This window comes from Thalassophryne amazonica, chromosome 12 (assembly GCF_902500255.1).
Source record: "Thalassophryne amazonica chromosome 12, fThaAma1.1, whole genome shotgun sequence".
NCBI lineage: Eukaryota > Metazoa > Chordata > Actinopteri > Batrachoidiformes > Batrachoididae > Thalassophryne > Thalassophryne amazonica.
Genome location: NC_047114.1, coordinates 101,885,350 through 101,904,015, shown reverse-complemented (window position 1 = coordinate 101,904,015; position 18,666 = coordinate 101,885,350).

Here is an 18,666-nt window from a genome sequence, read left to right as displayed (position 1 = left end):
CTTTCCGTGACTGCAGTGGTTTCTGTTGCAGGTCAGCCTGAAGCACGTCACCACGTGTTTCTACTCTTTATAACGTCTCGGGCTCCATCTCCTAGTGAATCTGCCTCGGAGTCCAGTCACTGATTTCAGCCCAGACCTGATCTCATAGTCAGGTGACTGGAACCCCCCCCCCCCCCCCCCCCCAAAAAATGGGTCTCCGCGCATGTGTCATTTGGGACCACAGCAGCACGTCTGAGTCTGACTCTGTGAGTCTGAGTCTCTTCACCCAAAGCGATCAAATGGATTAATGTGATTATTAACCATCAGATGACAGTAAAACCTCTTAAGTCATTCTGAAGTCAGTTTGAAGCAGAAATGAGGTGATACTCGGTGAGTCGTTATTGACGCTCTGAAATGACGGAGCCGCAGCAGCACGTCAGACTCAGACGTGCTGCTGCGGCTCTCTGATTGGTCTGCTGTCTTTTATTCTGAAATAATGCTGAATCAGAAGTTGGATGTCTAAAAACTTCCTACTTTTAAACTCTGATAAGACTGACATGATAGTTCTTGGTCCAGTGAGACATCGGTGTCAATTTGACCAGTTAACGCTCAGCCTCGGCTCGTGTTTCATACATCACACTGACAAAGTGAGGAACCTTGGAGTCATTTTTAATCCTACATTGACCTTCACATTAGAAATATTACTAGTACTGCTTTCTTCCACCTGTGAAATATAGTGAAGATTCGTCCCATCCTGTCTATGGCTGATGCTGAGACCCTGATTCATGTGTTTGTCTCTTCTAGATTGGACTACTGCAATGTTCTATTTTCTGGTTTACCACAGTCCAGCATTAGGGCTCTTCAGTTGGTTCAAAATGCTGCAGCCAGACTTTAGACACGAAGCAGAAAGTTTGACCACATTACACCCATTTTGGTGTCTCTTCACTGGCTTCCTGTCCCAGTGAGATCAGATTTTAAGGTTACTAACCTATAAAATTGTTCACATGACTGGCACCTCCCTACTTAGCTGACCAAATTAAACCTTACGTACCGGCCCGGGCTTTACGTTCTCAGGGTGCAGGACTACTTTGTGTCCCTAGGGTGAATAAGAAGTCTGTGGGTCACAGAGTTTTCTCTTATTGTGCCCCTGTTCTGTGGAATGATCTCCCTGCATCAATAAAACAGTCAGATTCTGTGGAGACTTTCAAGTCCAGACTTAAGACGCACTTATTTTCCCTTTCATATGGCAGCATACTGGTACAGTTTTGTTTTACGCTTTTTACTCTTTTAATTCATGTTATTAGTAATTGGAGCGGGCTGCGGCCTCAACTTTACCTACATTCTGGGTCTTTTAGTGAAGTTTAGGGCTAGTGGCCGGCGATCACCTTAGTATTTCTCTGTAATTCTTGTTGTTTAATGCTGACAAATTATACTGTATGTTTTGTCTTTCTGATGCCTGATTCTGTTTTTCTCTCTGTTTAAGGTGCAGCTCCATCCAGAGATGGGAGTTGTGTTCGTGTTGGTGACCCTCCTGTCCTGTGCGCCGATAGCATTTCTTGTATATTCGTCCATGAATTGTTCTGTGAATTATTTCTGTAATTTGTGTCTGTATCATGGCCCATGCAGAGGGTCACCCCTTTGAGTCTGGTCTGCTTGAGGTTTCTTCCTCAGAGGGAGTTTTTCCTTACCACTGTTGCTCTGGGGGTTGGCAAGGTTAGACCTTACTGTGTGAAGCGCTTTGAGGCAACTCTGTTGTGATTTGGCGCTATATAAATGAAAATAAATTGAATTGAAATTGAATTTATGTGGAAATGATTGTTGTAGAAAAGCTTCAGATATCTGTCACTGAGATAGTTGATGACTGGAATGAAGTTTGAAGCAGAAATGATCCAGCCCTAACTGTAAGCTTTAGCAAAAAGGAAAGTTTTAAGTCTAATCTTAAAAGTAGAGAGGGTGTCTGTCTCCCTGATCTGAATTGGGAGCTGGTTCCACAGGAGAGGAGCCTGAAAGCTGAAGGCTCTGCCTCCCATTCTACTCTTACAAACCCGAGGAACTACAAGTAAGCCTGCAGTCTGAGAGCGAAGCGCTCTATTGGGGTGATATGGTACTATGAGGTCCCTAAGATAAGATGGGACCTGATTATTCAAAACCTTATAAGCCCTCACTACTTTTAAGATTAGGCTTAAAACTTTCCTTTTTGAAAAATCTTATAGTTAGGGCTGGATCAGGTGACCCTGAACCATCCCTTAGGGCCCTGTCCCACTGACGTTAGGAGGATTTGTGGATGGAATGCACACAAAAGTGGCCCACATCCACCAAACAACCGCAATAACTGTGTAAAATTCCTGTATGAGTCGCCTGTCCGTGATCATCCGCAGAGGCACGCATGCGGATGAGATCCGCATCACTGCCTGAACACATACTGAAGACATACGCAGGACATACACAACCAACGTGCTGCATATCCCCTGTCATCCGCTGATATCTGCAACCGACGGGTTGGCGCGGCTTGGCGGCGGACCGGGACAGTGTGCAAAACAGATATGACGCGTGCCCAGCACGGCCACATCACGGTCACAAATGGTATGTCGCGCATGCAGACAGAGTGGGCACGCCTTCGCTTCTGTTCTGTTATATCCACTTTTCTTCCTCATGTATTCGCTGATCCACCCCGGGACATTTGTCATTTCCGCCCACCTTTGTTGTGGACGCTCAGCTTTTGTCTCCTCATTTCATGCGCAAATCCTCCTAAACGCCAGTGGGACAGGGCCCTTAGTATGCTGCTATAGATTTAGACTGCTGGGGGGTTCCCATGATGCACTGTTTCTTTCTCTTTTTGCTCTGTATGCATCACTCTGCATTTAATCATTAGTGATTGATCTCTGCTCCCCTCCACAGCATGTCTTTTTCCTGATTCTCTCCCTCAGCCCCAACCAGTCCCAGCAGAAGACTGCCCCTCCCTGAGCCTGGTTCTGCTGGAGGTTTCTTCCTGTTAAAAGGGAGTTTTTCCTTCCCACTGTCGCCAAGTGCTTGCTCACAGGGGGTCGTTTTGACCATTGGGGTTTTTCTGTAATTATTGTATGGCTTTTGCCTTACAATATAAAGTGCCTTGGGGCAACTGTTTGTTGTGATTTTGCGCTATATAAATAACATTGATTTGATTTGATGTGTATTGTGTGTTGTGCATTGTGTTGTGCATTGTGTGATGTGTATTGTTTGTTGTGCATTGTGTGATGTGTGTTGTTTGTTGTGTGTTGCGCATTGTGTGTTGTTTTGTGCGTTGTGCATTGTGTGATGTGTATTGTTTGTTGTGTATTGTGTGATGTGTTTCGTGCATTGTGTGTTGTGCATTGTGTCATTTATTGTGTGTTGTGCATTGTGTGATGTGTATTGTTTGTTGTGTGTTGTGTATTGTGTGTTGTGCATTGTGTGTCGTGTATTGTGCGATGTGTATTGTTTGTTGTGTATTGTGTGATGTGTATGGTGTGTTGTGCATTGTGTGATGTGTATTGTTTGTTGTGTATTGTGTGATGTGTATGGTGTGTTGTGCATTGTGTGATGTGTATTGTTTGTTGTGTGTTGTGTTTTGTGAACTTGAACTTATTTATTTGGCACACAACTCATCAATAACAAAAACTGATACACAAGACAATTCCACAGTGACGTGTGACCAAAAAGGGGGTGAGCAGAAGCTCACAAGCTGTGTGATGTGTAGTTTGTTGTGTTGTGTATTATGCAGTTTGTTGTGCATTGTGTGTTGTGTATTGCGTGTTGTGTTCTGTGTGTTGTGTATTGTGTGTCGTGTATTGTGTATTGTTTGTTGTGTTTTGTGCATTGTGTGTTGTGTATTGTGTGATCTGTTTTGTGTGTTGTGTGATGTGTTTTGTGTGTTGTGCGTTGTGCATTGTGTGTTGTGTTTTGTGCGTTGTGCATTGTGTGATGTGTATTGTGTGATCTGTTTTGTGTGTTGTGTGATGTGCATTGTGTGTTGTGTATTGTGCGTTGTGCATTGTGTGGTGTGCATTGTGTGATGTGTATTGTTTGTTGTGCATTGTGTGTTGTGCATTGTGTATTGTGCATTGAGCATTGTGCATTGTTCATTATGTGTCGTGCATTGTGTGATGTGTATTGTTTGTTGTGTATTGTGTGATGTTTTGTGTGTTGTGCATTGTGTGTCATTGTGTGTTGTGTATTGTTTGTTGTGCATTGTGTGATGTGTATTGTTTGTTGTGTGTTGTGTATTATGTGTTGTGCATTGTGTGATGTGTAGTGTGTTGTGCATTGTGTGATGTGCATTGTGTGTTGTGTATTGTGTTGTGTTTTGTGCGTTGTGCATTATGTGTTGTGCATTGTATGATCTGTATTGTTTGTTGTGTATTGTGTTTTGTGCGTTGTGCATTGTGTGTTTTGTGATGCGTATTGTTTGTTGTGCAATGTGTATTGTTTGTTGTACATTGTGTGATGTTTGTTGTGCATTGTATGTCCTGTATTGTGTTGTGCATTGTGTGATGTGTATTTTTGTTGTGTTTTGTGCATTGTGTGATGTGTATAGTGTGTTGTGCATTGTGTGTTGTGCATTGTGTGTTGTGTATTGTTTGTTGTGTGTTGTGCATTGTGTGTTGTGCATTGTGTGATGTGTATTGTGTGTTGTGTATTGTTTGTTGTGTGTTGTGCGTTGTGTGTTGTGCATTGTGTGTATTGTGTTGTGCATTGTGTGTCGTGTATTGTGTGTTGTGTGATGTGTATAGTGTGTCGTGTTTTGTGTTGTGCATTGTGTGTTGTGTATTGTTTGTTGTGTGTTGTGCATTGTGTTGTGCATTGTGTGATGTGTATTGTTGTGTATTGTGTGATGTGCATTGTGTGTTGTGCATTGTGTGATGTGTATAGTGTGTTGTTTTTATGTGTCGTGTATTGTGTGTTGTGCATTGTGTGTTCTGTTGTGTATTAAGTTTCCATGTCCAGCTGATGTGTGTCGTTGTGTCGCTGACTGAACGCTCCCCCTGCCTCCTCTGTGCCTTCGTCATTTCAGAGCGTCAGTCGTGACTCACTGATTATCGCCTCATTTCTGCTTAAAACTGACTTTAGAATGATTTAAGACAGTGAGCCCCCCCCGGAGAACAAATGAATAGCTCCCCCCACGACACACATGCACACAATTTCAACATTGTTCGTGTGTTTCTTTTTATTTTTTTCCTTCACATTTTACAGCCTTTGTCAACATTTAAAACATGTTTTTAAAGAACTTTCTACGAGGTCTGTTAGAAAAGTATCCGACCTTTTTATTTTTTGCAAAAACCTGATGGATTTGAATCACGTGTGCTTGCATGAACAAACCTTGAACCTTCGTGCGCATGTGTGAACTTTTTCACTCCTGTCGATTGCGTCATTTCCTGGTAAACAGCCTTTGTGTGAGACGTGTGTCTTGCGCTCAGCGGATTTTCATTTCAAGGAAAATGGCGGAACGACTGGAGAAGCGCTGCATCATATTTTGCCAGAAACTGGGTGACAGCCAGGTGGAAACCATTCGGATTATTCAGACGGCTTTCGGTGATGATCCTCTGGGCATCACACAGATTAAGGAGCAGTACAACCGGTTTAAAGACAGCCGCACGGTGGAGAGCGAGCCACGCTCCGGTCGGCCATCAACATGCTGAAATGACCAGATCATTTCCAAAGTGAACACTGTGGTGATGTGGAACCATCGTGTGACTGTCCAAGAAATTGCGGAAGAGGTGAACATCAGCACTTTTTTGGCACATTCCACTGTGACAGAAGATTTTGCCATGAAAAGAGTTGCGGCGAAATTCATCGGCATGAAGCTGATGGCGCAGCAACAGCGCCTCCGTGTTGAAGTCTCACAGGACATGCTGTGACATGTTGTGACATGTTGTGACATGCCCACCTCTTCCACAATTTCTCGGATAGTCACACGACTGAAAAGTCACCGAAAGCCATCTGAATAATCCGAATGGTTTCCACCTGGCTGTCGCCCAGTTTCTGGCAAAATTTAATGCGGTGCTGCTCCAGTTGTTCCATCTTTTTCCTTGAAACAAAAATCCGCCGAGCGCACAACACACGTCCTCACACAAAGGCTGCTTACCAGGAAATGACGCAATCGACAGGCGTGAAATCGGCATGCGCACGAAGGTTCAAGGTTTGTTCATGCGAACACACGTGATTCAAATCCATCAGGTTTTTGAAAAAAATATAAAGGTCCGATACTTTTCTAACAAACCTCGTATTCTTCTATTTTATCTTTTGTCATATTTTAAATATCTTTTTTTTTAACATTTAAAAATCTCTGTTTTTAAATGTCTTTGGCATAACTAACACATTTTAACATAAATAATAAGGGATGGGTATTGATAAGTTTTTATTGATATCGATGCCATTATTGATTCCACTTATCAATCCAAATCCTTATCAATTCCTTATCGATACCTCTTGTGAATTTTCTGTGTACTACAAGTAGACTTTACAGGTTTTCTATGTCAGTAACATTTTATTGAGTCTTAAAGTAAATAAATATCAAATTGGTCACTGGATCCTTGATCTCTGGACATAAAAAAAATAGTTTTTGTCAAAAGCATTTCCTTTCAGACTTTAATGGCACAAATGTCTCTCCGTATCTCTGAGCTGAGCTCAGCCAGCTGCACGTCAGGATGTAATTCATGAAGAATGCAGGACGTCTCATTTTGTGAGAAAAAACACATTTTAGTTTATTGTCTGTGTTCCAGCGTTTGGAAAGAGGTGTCATTTGATTTAAACAGTGATTCACTTTGAAGTTATTAATTCCGGACTCTAACGACTCAGCACAGAGCGGCGCAGCGTTTGGAGCTGTGCCAACAGAACAGAGGACGATTCTTGTTTCTTACCTTCAGCAAGACATAGTGAAGCAGATAAGTATGATTTCTGGCCAGAATTGTTCACTTGGTGATGCAAGCATCAAATTTGGCATGAATGTTCTTCATAAATCAGTGGCCACTTGAAAATTCAATATGGCAGCCAGGTAGGGGTCAATGAAGAATTATACAGGGGTCAAAATCTATAAACGCTCCAATCATATTGAAAAGTATAACACATTATTTGTCTGATCATAAATATTCCAAAAAGGTATAGTTTGGATGATCTATGACTGAATGTTCTGGAATTATGGGATAAAAACAGCAAGAATGGTGACAAAGGTCAGTTTCAGTTTGTACAGGAGTCAAAAGATAAAGTTGCCCCAATTTTGGTAAAGCGTGGTGCAAATTATTGGTTGAACTAATAGGATTAATAAATGGAATAGTTTTGACTGTGTTGAATGTTTGGTTTGCAAAGTAAATGTCAAACAATGTTGACGTCCACTGGATTCTATGACATGTGACAGATGTTCCCCTGTAATGTGACAACTGAGCATGACACATGGTGCAAACTATTCCTTTTTAAACCCTATTAACTCAACCAATAATTTGCACCACACTTTACCACAATTGGAGCAGGTTTAACTTTTGACCCCTGTACAGACTGAAACTGACCTTTTGTCACCATTCTTGCTGTTTTTACCCCATAACGCCATAACAGTCAGACATAGATCATCCAAACTATACCTTTTTGGAATATTACACCCTCTCTACTTTTAAGATTAGGCTTAAAACTTTCCTTTTTGCTAAAGCTTATAGTTAGGGCTGGATCAGGTGACCCTGAACCATCCCTTAGTTATGCTGCTATAGACTTAGACTGCTGGGGGGTTCCCATGATGCACTGAGTGTTTCTTTCTCTTTTTGCTCTGTATGCACCACTCTGCATTTAATCATTAGTGATCGATCTCTGCTCCCCTCCACAGCATGTCTTTTTCCTGGTTCTCTCCCTCAGCCCCAACCAGTCCCAGCAGAAGACTGCCCCTCCCTGAGCCTGGTTCTGCTGGAGGTTTCTTCCTGTTAAAAGGGAGTTTTTCCTTCCCACTGTAGCCAAGTGCTTGCTCACAGGGGGTCGTTTTGACCGTTGGGGTTTTACATAATTATTGTATGGCCTTGCCTTACAATATAAAGCGCCTTGGGGCAACTGTTTGTTGTGATTTGGCACTATATAAATAAAATTGATTTGATTTGATTTATGATCAGACAAATAATGTGTTATACTTTTCAATATGATGGGATCACTTATAGATTTTGACCCCTGTGTAATTCTTCATTGACCCCTACCTGGCCGCCATATTGGATTTTCAAGTGACCAGCACTTTTTTCTTAAACACTGATTTCTGAAGAACATTCATGCCAAATTTGATGCTTGCATCACCAAGTGAAGGACTGTTTCCGTTATCTGCTACACTAGTCCCAGTTAGTGACTTTAATCAGCACAAAAGTGACTCACAATTGACATATTTTAATGGCTTTGAGAGGAGTTAAGAAGCGGACTTGCTGCTTTTGAAAAGCATCAAAGCAATGAACCAATGAAGCAGTGGGTTGGTTGGTGCAACATTTAAAGTGGAGCCATTACAGAAGTGGTTGATTACAGACCCGCTGCAGGGCCTGTAATCAGTGTAGAGAAATGATCATTTTCCTGATAAAACACCCTCAACAACAGCTGCTCTGAAGGACCATTAAGGGAATCGTTAAGCAAAAAGGCTACTGATGTCGGTGGATCAAATAATTTCTTAATGATTCTCGAAAATAACCAGTTCATGATACCCATCCCTTGTGCTTCCCTGAAGAGTTTGAAAACCACTGATTTAAGAGGTTTTACAATGTCATCTGATGGTTAATAATCACATTATTCCCTTTGATCACTTTGGGTGAAGAGAGTCAGACTCAGTGATTCAGACTCAGAGTCAGACTCTGACGTGCTGCCGTGGTCAGCGACACCAGCTGTTGTGTGACCGTGTTATAGTGATTCCAATTTAACCCAATGACAGTCCCAAAGGGGTATTCCTGACGTTTCATCTGTCCAGGTTACACTGCCTGCAGAACAATACTGACCTCTGACCCCTAATAGGACCATGACCCATCATCAGGTCTATCCATTTTCTGGTGAGGTCCTCGGCATGTCTGCAGTGAGTCTGAACCTTCCAGGGACAAGGAACTCACCTTTAAACCTGTTTCCATAACAAGCTTTGAGAAACAATAGATTGAAAGTTTGTTTACATCAAACATGATCTCATACAGAAAGATAACACTTCATCTTTTCGTCCACTCCAGCTGTCATCCTCTCCACATCACCACCGAACAAGACTGTGAAGGTAAAATTAAAACATCCCAATCCAAACGAGTTGCAGGCATCCATTTCAAAATGAGCAAATATTTGCACAAAAACAATAAAGTTTATCAGTTTGAACATTAAATATCTTGTCTTTGTGGTGTATTCAATTGAATATAGGTTGAAGAGGATTTGCAAATCATTGGATTCTGTTTTTATTTACATTTTACATAATGTCCCAACTTCATTGGAATTGGGGTTGTAAAAGCAACATAAAGACACGCTTTGTCCCCTGTTTACAATGGGGTACTCAGGTCAAAGCAGTTTCAGTCTTTTGTTCATGGTAATGAGTCATTCACGTCATCAGGAGAGTCGTCAGGAGAGCCATCAGTCCCATCATTAGGAGGGACAGCTGCCCTGTCATTAGGAGGGTGCTAACTAGAGCACAATAGGTGCTAATTAGAGCTATTGTTTAGTCACTAGCCTATAGCAGTCGGCCTCTCGGTAGGAGGGATCTGGTTAGGTTTAAAACTCCAGCTTTTGTGGCTTCTGTTTATTCTTCTCTACAAGAGTCAAAACAGAAGTCAGACTACCAGAGCAAGAATTTTAGCTGAGGAAGCTTCTGCAATTTGAAGTGGAACATCCTTGACTCAAGCAACCCAGTCCAGTCAAAGATTCAAGCTTCTCTACTAAGTCTGGAGGGGAGAGAGACACGTCTCCTGGACTTTCATCCAGGAGCACCTGAGGGGAAAATCCAGACTTTGTGTTTGATTCCAGTGTTATCATCAGCTAACCTCAGCCTGCTTCTTTACTGATGGACTAGAAGTATGGAAGTATTTATATAAAACACTTTAGACACCTGATCTTTTCTCATAATTATGAGATCGGGGTTCTATTCATTTATTTTTTATCCAGTGCATACGCTGCCGTAGTTTGGTATTTTTATGAGGGTGTTATGAAATAAGGGCTCGTGTGTCGTGACGGCGCTCTGCTGCACCTCTGCCACGTTCATGTGCGTGAGCACACAAAGCCACGTTCTGATGTGCACAGTCACTGATGACATGCAGAATGAACCAATTCACACACAAACCTGCTGTTCAACACAAACATCCACAGACCTCCACATGCAGCCGACACCCTCAGGGAACAAAACAGCAGCAGAGAGAAAATCTTTCACCCACCTTTGATGTCTTCATAACGGCACAAAGTGCCTGTTGTTGTGGTTAAGAACAAAAACACTGATGATTTGGTTGTAGGCCCCGTGTTCTCTGAGGGTTAATTACCAGGAGTGACCCCGGGTCCCTGGTGTGTCCGGCCCCACTGCTGGTCCTCAGGTAGTTCTTTAGGTCACACAGACTTCACGTCTTTCCACTTCCACTCGTGGATATTTGGGCAGCAAAAACCATTTCAGCAGCTTGAAACTACACTTACTGCAGTATGACATCATCATGCAGCATTAACTTAAGTCTGTGAAGAAGACTCCCCATTTACATGAACAAATTGTAATCTATTAGATAAATATGATTCAAACCACTGCAGTGCAGTGCCTTTAATACCTATGTGTCGCAGAGTGGGGAAAAACGGTTAGAGATGTGAACAGGTTGGTGGTGTACACGGGGCTTCTGTTTGGAACTACGCTTCCTCCTCACAGTCACCCAGCCGGCCTGCTTTCCCGGCTGCTCGGGATCTGCTGGGGGACAGCTAATGGCGGCTAAGCTACCTTGGTCCGCACCGACTACAGGGGCCTGGCTAGCTGTAGGATTTTCCACGGTGCGGAGCCGAGTCTCCAGTTCGCCCAGCCTGGCCTCCAAAGCTACAAACAAGCTACACTTATTACAAGTATCGTTACTGCTAAAGGAGGCCGAGGAATAACTAAACATTTCACACCCAGAGCAGAAAAGTGCGGGAGAGACAGGAGAAGCTGCCATGCTAAACCAGCTAAGAGCTAGTAGCTGGACTAGCTAGCGGATTCCTAAAAACACACAAAGTGAATAATGTAATAATTTTATAATAATAATAATAATAATAATTTAGAGGTGATTCAGCAGAGGTAGTGCTTTAGTTAAGGCACGTGAAGATTACACTGTGAAACAAATCGTTATCTAGTTATCTAGATCAATCTAACTATGCAGATTAAACAGCTAACAGATACAGCAAAACACCGCTGTGCTCCGGAACAGGAAGTGATACAATACCGCAGTGAGAGCCAACCACCAGTAGAGTGCAGTAGATGAGTGTACTCACACAGTGCACAGCACACAATACACATCCCACAACACACAATACATAACACAATACACAACACACAATGCACAACGCACAAAACACAACACACAACATAATACACATCACACAATGCACAACACACAAAACACATCACACAACACACAATGCACAAAACAACACACAGTACACATCACACAATGCACAACACAAAACAGATCACACAATACACAACACACAATACACATCACACAATGCACAACACACAACACATACATATCACACAAAACACAACAAACAATACACATCACACAATGCACAAAACACAACACACAATAGACAACACACAATACACATCACACAATGCACCGCTCACAGTACACATTACACAATGTACAACACACAACAAACAATACACAACACAATTCACAACACAAAATACACATCACACAATGCACAACACACAATACACAACATACAACAAACAATACACATCATACAATGCACAACGAGTTGTGTGCCAAATAAATAAGTTCAAGTTCACAAAAAACAACACACAACAAACAATACACATCACACAATGCACAACACACAATACACATCACACAATACACAACAAACAATACACATTGCACAACACACAATACATGACACACAATGCACAATACACAACACACAATGCACAAGAGACACAATACATACCACACAACACACAATACACAACACACAATACATATCACACAATGCACAACAAACAATACACATTGCACAACACACAATACATGACACACAATGCACAACACACAACACACAATACACAACACACAATGCACAAGAGACACAATACATACCACACAACACACAATACACAACACACAATACATATCACACAATGCACAACACACAATACACATCACACAACACACAATGCACAACACACAACAGATCACACAATACAATACATAACACACAAACATCACACAAAACACAACAAAAAAATACACAATAAATGACACACAATGCACACCACACAATGCACATCGCACAATGCACAACACACAATGCACAAAAAACATCGCACAATGCACAACACAATGCACAAATGGTAAATGGACTGCATTTATATAGCGCTTAGCAGCATAACTAAGGGATGGTTCAGGGTCACCTGATCCAGCCCTAACTATAAGCTTTAGCAAAAAGGAAAGTTTTAAGCCTAATCTTAAAAGTAGAGAGGGTGTCTGTCTCCCTGATCTGAATTGGGAGCTGGTTCCACAGGAGAGGAGCCTGAAAGCTGAAGGCTCTGCCTCCCATTCTACTCTTACAAACCCTAGGAACTACAAGTAAGCCTGCAGTCTGAGAGCGAAGCGCTCTATTGGGGTGATATGGTACTATGAGGTCCCTAAGATAAGATGGGACCTGATTATTCAAAAAAAAGTAAGAAGAAGAATTTTAAATTCTATTCTAGAATTAACAGGAAGCCAATGAAGAGAGGCCAATATGGGTGAGATATGCTCTCTCCTTCTAGTCCCCGTCAGTACTCTAGCTGCAGCATTTTGAATTAACTGAAGGCTTTTCAGGGAACTTTTAGGACAACCTGATAATAATGAATTACAATAGTCCAGCCTAGAGGAAATAAATGCATGAATTAGTTTTTCAGCATCACTCTGAGACAAGACCTTTCTGATTTTAGAGATATTGCGTAAATGCAAAAAAGCAGTCCTACTTATTTGTTTAATATGCGCTTTGAATGACATATCCTGATAAAAAATGACTCCAAGATTTCTCACAGTATTACTAGAGGTCAGGGTAATGCCATCCAGAGTAAGGATCTGGTTAGACACCATGTTTCTAAGATTTGTGGGGCCAAGTACAATAACTTCAGTTTTATCTGAGTTTAAAAGCAGGAAATTAGAGGTCATCCATGTCTTTATGTCTGTAAGACAATCCTGCAGTTTAGCTAATTGGTGTGTGTCCTCTGGCTTCATGGATAGATAAAGCTGGGTATCATCTGCGTAACAATGAAAATTTAAGCAATACCGTCTAATAATACTGCCTAAGGGAAGCATGTATAAAGTGAATAAAATTGGTCCTAGCACAGAACCTTGTGGAACTCCATAATTAACTTTAGTCTGTGAAGAAGATTCCCCATTTACATGAACAAATTGTAATCTATTAGACCAGGGGTGGGCAATCATGTGCCATAAAGGGCCGAGACACTGCAGGTTTTCCGTGCAACCAATCGCCTCAGCAGGTGATTTCATTAATGATCAGGTGTTTATGTTCAGAGCAGAAGCTCATCAGCAACCACCTGCTGAGGTGATTGGTTACATGGAAAACCTGCAGTGTCTCGGCCCTCGATGCCCACCCCTGTATTAGACAAATATGATTCAAACCACCGCAGCGCAGTGCCTTTAATACCTATGGCATGCTCTAATCTCTGTAATAAAATTTTATGGTCAACAGTATCAAAAGCAGCACTGAGGTCTAACAGAACAAGCACAGAGATGAGTCCACTGTCCGAGGCCATAAGAAGATCATTTGTAACCTTCACTAATGCTGTTTCTGTACTATGATGAATTCTAAAACCTGACTGAAACTCTTCAAATAGACCATTCCTCTGCAGATGATCAGTTAGCTGTTTTACAACTACCCTTTCAAGAATTTTTGAGAGAAAAGGAAGGTTGGAGATTGGCCTATAATTAGCTAAGATAGCTGGGTCAAGTGATGGCTTTTTAAGTAATGGTTTAATTACTGCCACTTTAAAAGCCTGTGGTACATAGCCAACTAACAAAGATAGATTGATCATATTTAAGATCGAAGCATTAAATAATGGTAGGGCTTCCTTGAGCAGCCTGGTAGGAATGGGGTCTAATAGACATGTTGATGGTTTGGATGCAGTAACTAATGAAAATAACTCAGACAGAACAATCGGAGAGAAAGAGTCTAACCAAATACCGGCATCACTGAAAGCAGCCAAAGATAATGATACATCTTTGGGATGGTTATGAGTAATTTTTTCTCTAATAGTTAAAATTTTGTTAGCAAAGAAAGTCATGAAGTCATTACTAGTTAAAGTTAAAGGAATACTCAGCTCAATAGAGCTCTGACTCTTTGTCAGCCTGGCTACAGTGCTGAAAAGAAACCTGGGGTTGTTCTTATTTTCTTCAATTAGTGATGAGTAGAAAGATGTCCTAGCTTTACGGAGGGCTTTTTTATAGAGCAACAGACTCTTTTTCCAGGCTAAGTGAAGATCTTCTAAATTAGTGAGACGCCATTTCCTCTCCAACTTACGGGTTATCTGCTTTAAGCTACGAGTTTGCGAGTTATACCACGGAGTCAGACACTTCTGATTTAAAGCTCTCTTTTTCAGAGGAGCTACAGCATCCAAAGTTGTCTTCAATGAGGATGTAAAACTATTGACGAGATACTCTATCTCCCTTACAGAGTTTAGGTAGCTACTCTGCACTGTGTTGGTATATGGCATTAGAGAACATAAAGAAGGAATCATATCCTTAAACCTAGTTACAGCGCTTTCTGAAAGACTTCTAGTGTAATGAAACTTATTCCCCACTGCTGGGTAGTCCATCAGAGTAAATGTAAATGTTATTAAGAAATGATCAGACAGAAGGGAGTTTTCAGGGAATACTGTTAAGTCTTCTATTTCCATACCATAAGTCAGAACAAGATCTAAGATATGATTAAAGTGGTGGGTGGACTCATTTACATTTTGAGCAAAGCCAGTAGAGTCTAATAATAGATTAAATGCAGTGTTGAGGCTGTCATTCTCAGCATCTGTGTGGATGTTAAAATCGCCCACTATAATTATCTTATCTGAGCTAAGCACTAAGTCAGACAAAAGGTCTGAAAATTCACAGAGAAACTCACAGTAACGACCAGGTGGACGATAGATAATAACAAATAAAACTGTTTTTTGGGACTTCCAATTTGGATGGACAAGACTAAGAGTCAAGCTTTCAAATGAATTAAAGCTCTGTCTGGGTTTTTGATTAATTAATAAGCTGGAATGGAAGATTGCTGCTAATCCTCCGCCCCGGCCCGTGCTACGAGCATTCTGACAGTTAGTGTGACTCGGGGGTGTTGACTCATTTAAACTAACATATTCATCCTGCTGTAACCAGGTTTCTGTAAGGCAGAATAAATCAATATGTTGATCAATTATTATATCATTTACTAACAGGGACTTAGAAGAGAGAGACCTAATGTTTAATAGACCACATTTAACTGTTTTAGTCTGTGGTGCAGTTGAAGGTGCTATATTATTTTTTCTTTTTGAATTTTTATGCTTAAATAGATTTTTGCTGGTTATTGGTAGTCTGGGAGCAGGCACCGTCTCTACGGGGATGGGGTAATGAGGGGATGGCAGGGGGAGAGAAGCTGCAGAGAGGTGTGTAAGACTACAACTCTGCTTCCTGGTCCCAACCCTGGATAGTCACGGTTTGGAGGATTTAAGAAAATTGGCCAGATTTCTAGAAATGAGAGCTGCTCCATCCAAAGTGGGATGGATGCCGTCTCTCCTAACAAGACCAGGTTTTCCCCAGAAGCTTTGCCAATTATCTATGAAGCCCACAACACACAAAACACAACACACAACAAACAATACACAATACATGACACACAATGCACAACACACAATACACATCCCACAATGCACAACACACAGTGCAAAACACACAACAAACAATGCACAACACACAATACAAATCACACAACACACAATACATAACACACAATAAACATCACACAATACACATCACACGACACAATGCACAACACACAACAGATCACACAACACAATACACAACACACAATGCACAAGAGACACAATACATATCACACAACACAGTGCACAACACACAATATACAACACACAATAAACATCACACAATGCACAGCACACAATACACATCACACAACACACAACGCACAAAACACAATAAACAACACACAATGCACAACACACAACAAACAATACACATCACACAATGCACAACACACAAAACACATCACACAATACATAACACACAATACACACCACACAATATACAACACACAACACACAGTACAAACAAACAGCATCCATAACAAACCACATACAATTCACAACACACAAAACACAACACACAACGCACAGTACACAAAACACAATACACATCACACTACACACTACACAACACACAATTCACAATACACAATGCACAACTCACAACATGCACAATACACAGCACATAACATGACACAAAGCACAGTACACAACAAACAACACACATCCACAACACACAATAAACAACACACAACTTTCACAACAAACACACAAAAAACAACAATCACATTTTACCAACAGCACCTCGAACCCCACACTGTGACCCAACACAATAACGACCCTTACTCCGACTTCGTGTGGGTGAGTGCGTGTGTATACCTCATTGGCGTGTTGAAGTGTCGTTTAGCAGACTGACAGAAATGGTCTGCAGCTGCATTTATACACAGTTTGTGTTTGTGTTAATTAACCCACAATATCAATTATACACACGGTGTGTTTCTGTGTGTTTTTGTGTATCTGTGTGTGTGTTTGTGTGTTAATAACCCACAATATCAATTATACACACGGCATGTTTCTGTGTGTGTGTGTGTGTGTGTGTGTGTGTGTGTGTGTGTGTGTGTGTGTGTGTGTGTGTGTGTGTGTGTGTGTGTGTGTGTGTGTGTGTGTGTGTGTGTGTGTGTGTGTGTGTGTGAGATCCTTAAATGAGTAGTTTGTCTTTGGGCTTTAATCTCACTCACAGGGAAACACTAAACTTCAGTGACATCATCAGAGTTTCGCTGACATGGTGAGAAAACATCCAAGTTGTTTTTTCATCACATGGTCCTGAAGAAAATGAACAAAAATCCAAAAAATTAAATGACAGAAACAAACTCACGCACATACACAAAAAACACACAGAAATACATGAAACGTACGCACATACACAAACACACACAGAAATACACAAACTCATGCAAATACACACACGAACACACACACAATGAACCACACACAAACACACAAAAAGAAGCACACACACAGAGAAACACAAAAAGAAAGACACACAACACAAACACAGAAACACACACAGAAATTCACAAACCCATGCAAATACACACACGAACACACACACACAATGAACCACACACAAACACACAAAAAGAAGCACACACACAAGAGAAACACAAAAAGAAAGACACACAACACAAACACAGAAACACACACAGAAATTCACAAACTCATGCAAATACACACACGAACACACACACACAATGAACCACACACAAACACACAACAAGAAGCACACACACAGAGAAACACAAAAAGAAAGACACACAACACAAACACAGAAACACACACAGAAATTCACAAACTCATGCAAATACACACACGAACACACACACACAATGAACCACACACAAACACACAAAAAGAAGCACACACACGAGAAACACAAAAAGAAAGACACACAACACAAACACAGAAACACACACAGAAATTCACAAACTCATGCAAATACACACACGAACACACACACACAATGAACCACACACAAACACACAAAAAGAAGCACACACACAGAGAAACACAAAAAGAAAGACACACAACACAAACACAGAAACACACACAGAAATTCACAAACTCATGCAAATACATACACGAACACACACACACAATGAACCACACACAAACACACAAAAAGAAGCACACACACAAGAGAAACACAAAAAGAAAGACACACAACACAAACACAGAAACACACACAGAAATACACAAACTCATGCACATACATATGCAAACAGAAACACACATAACGAAATACACAAACGCACAGAGAAGCACACAAAGAAACACACAAGCACACACCGAAATACACAAACTCACACACATACACGCACTCAAAGAAACATGCACACACAAACACACCGACACAGAAAAACACACACAGACAAGCACACACAGAAACACACACAAAGAACCACACACAAACGCACACAGAGAAACACACAAATGAACCACACACAGAAACACAAAAAGAAATGCATACACATGCAAACACACAGAGAAGCACACAAAGAAACACACAAGCACACACCGAAATACACAAACTCACGCACATACAAACACACACAAAAATACACAAACTCACTCACATACACACAAACACGCACACAGAAATACACAAACTCACGCAAATACACACAGAAACACACAACAAACTACACACAAACGAACACAAAGTAACACAG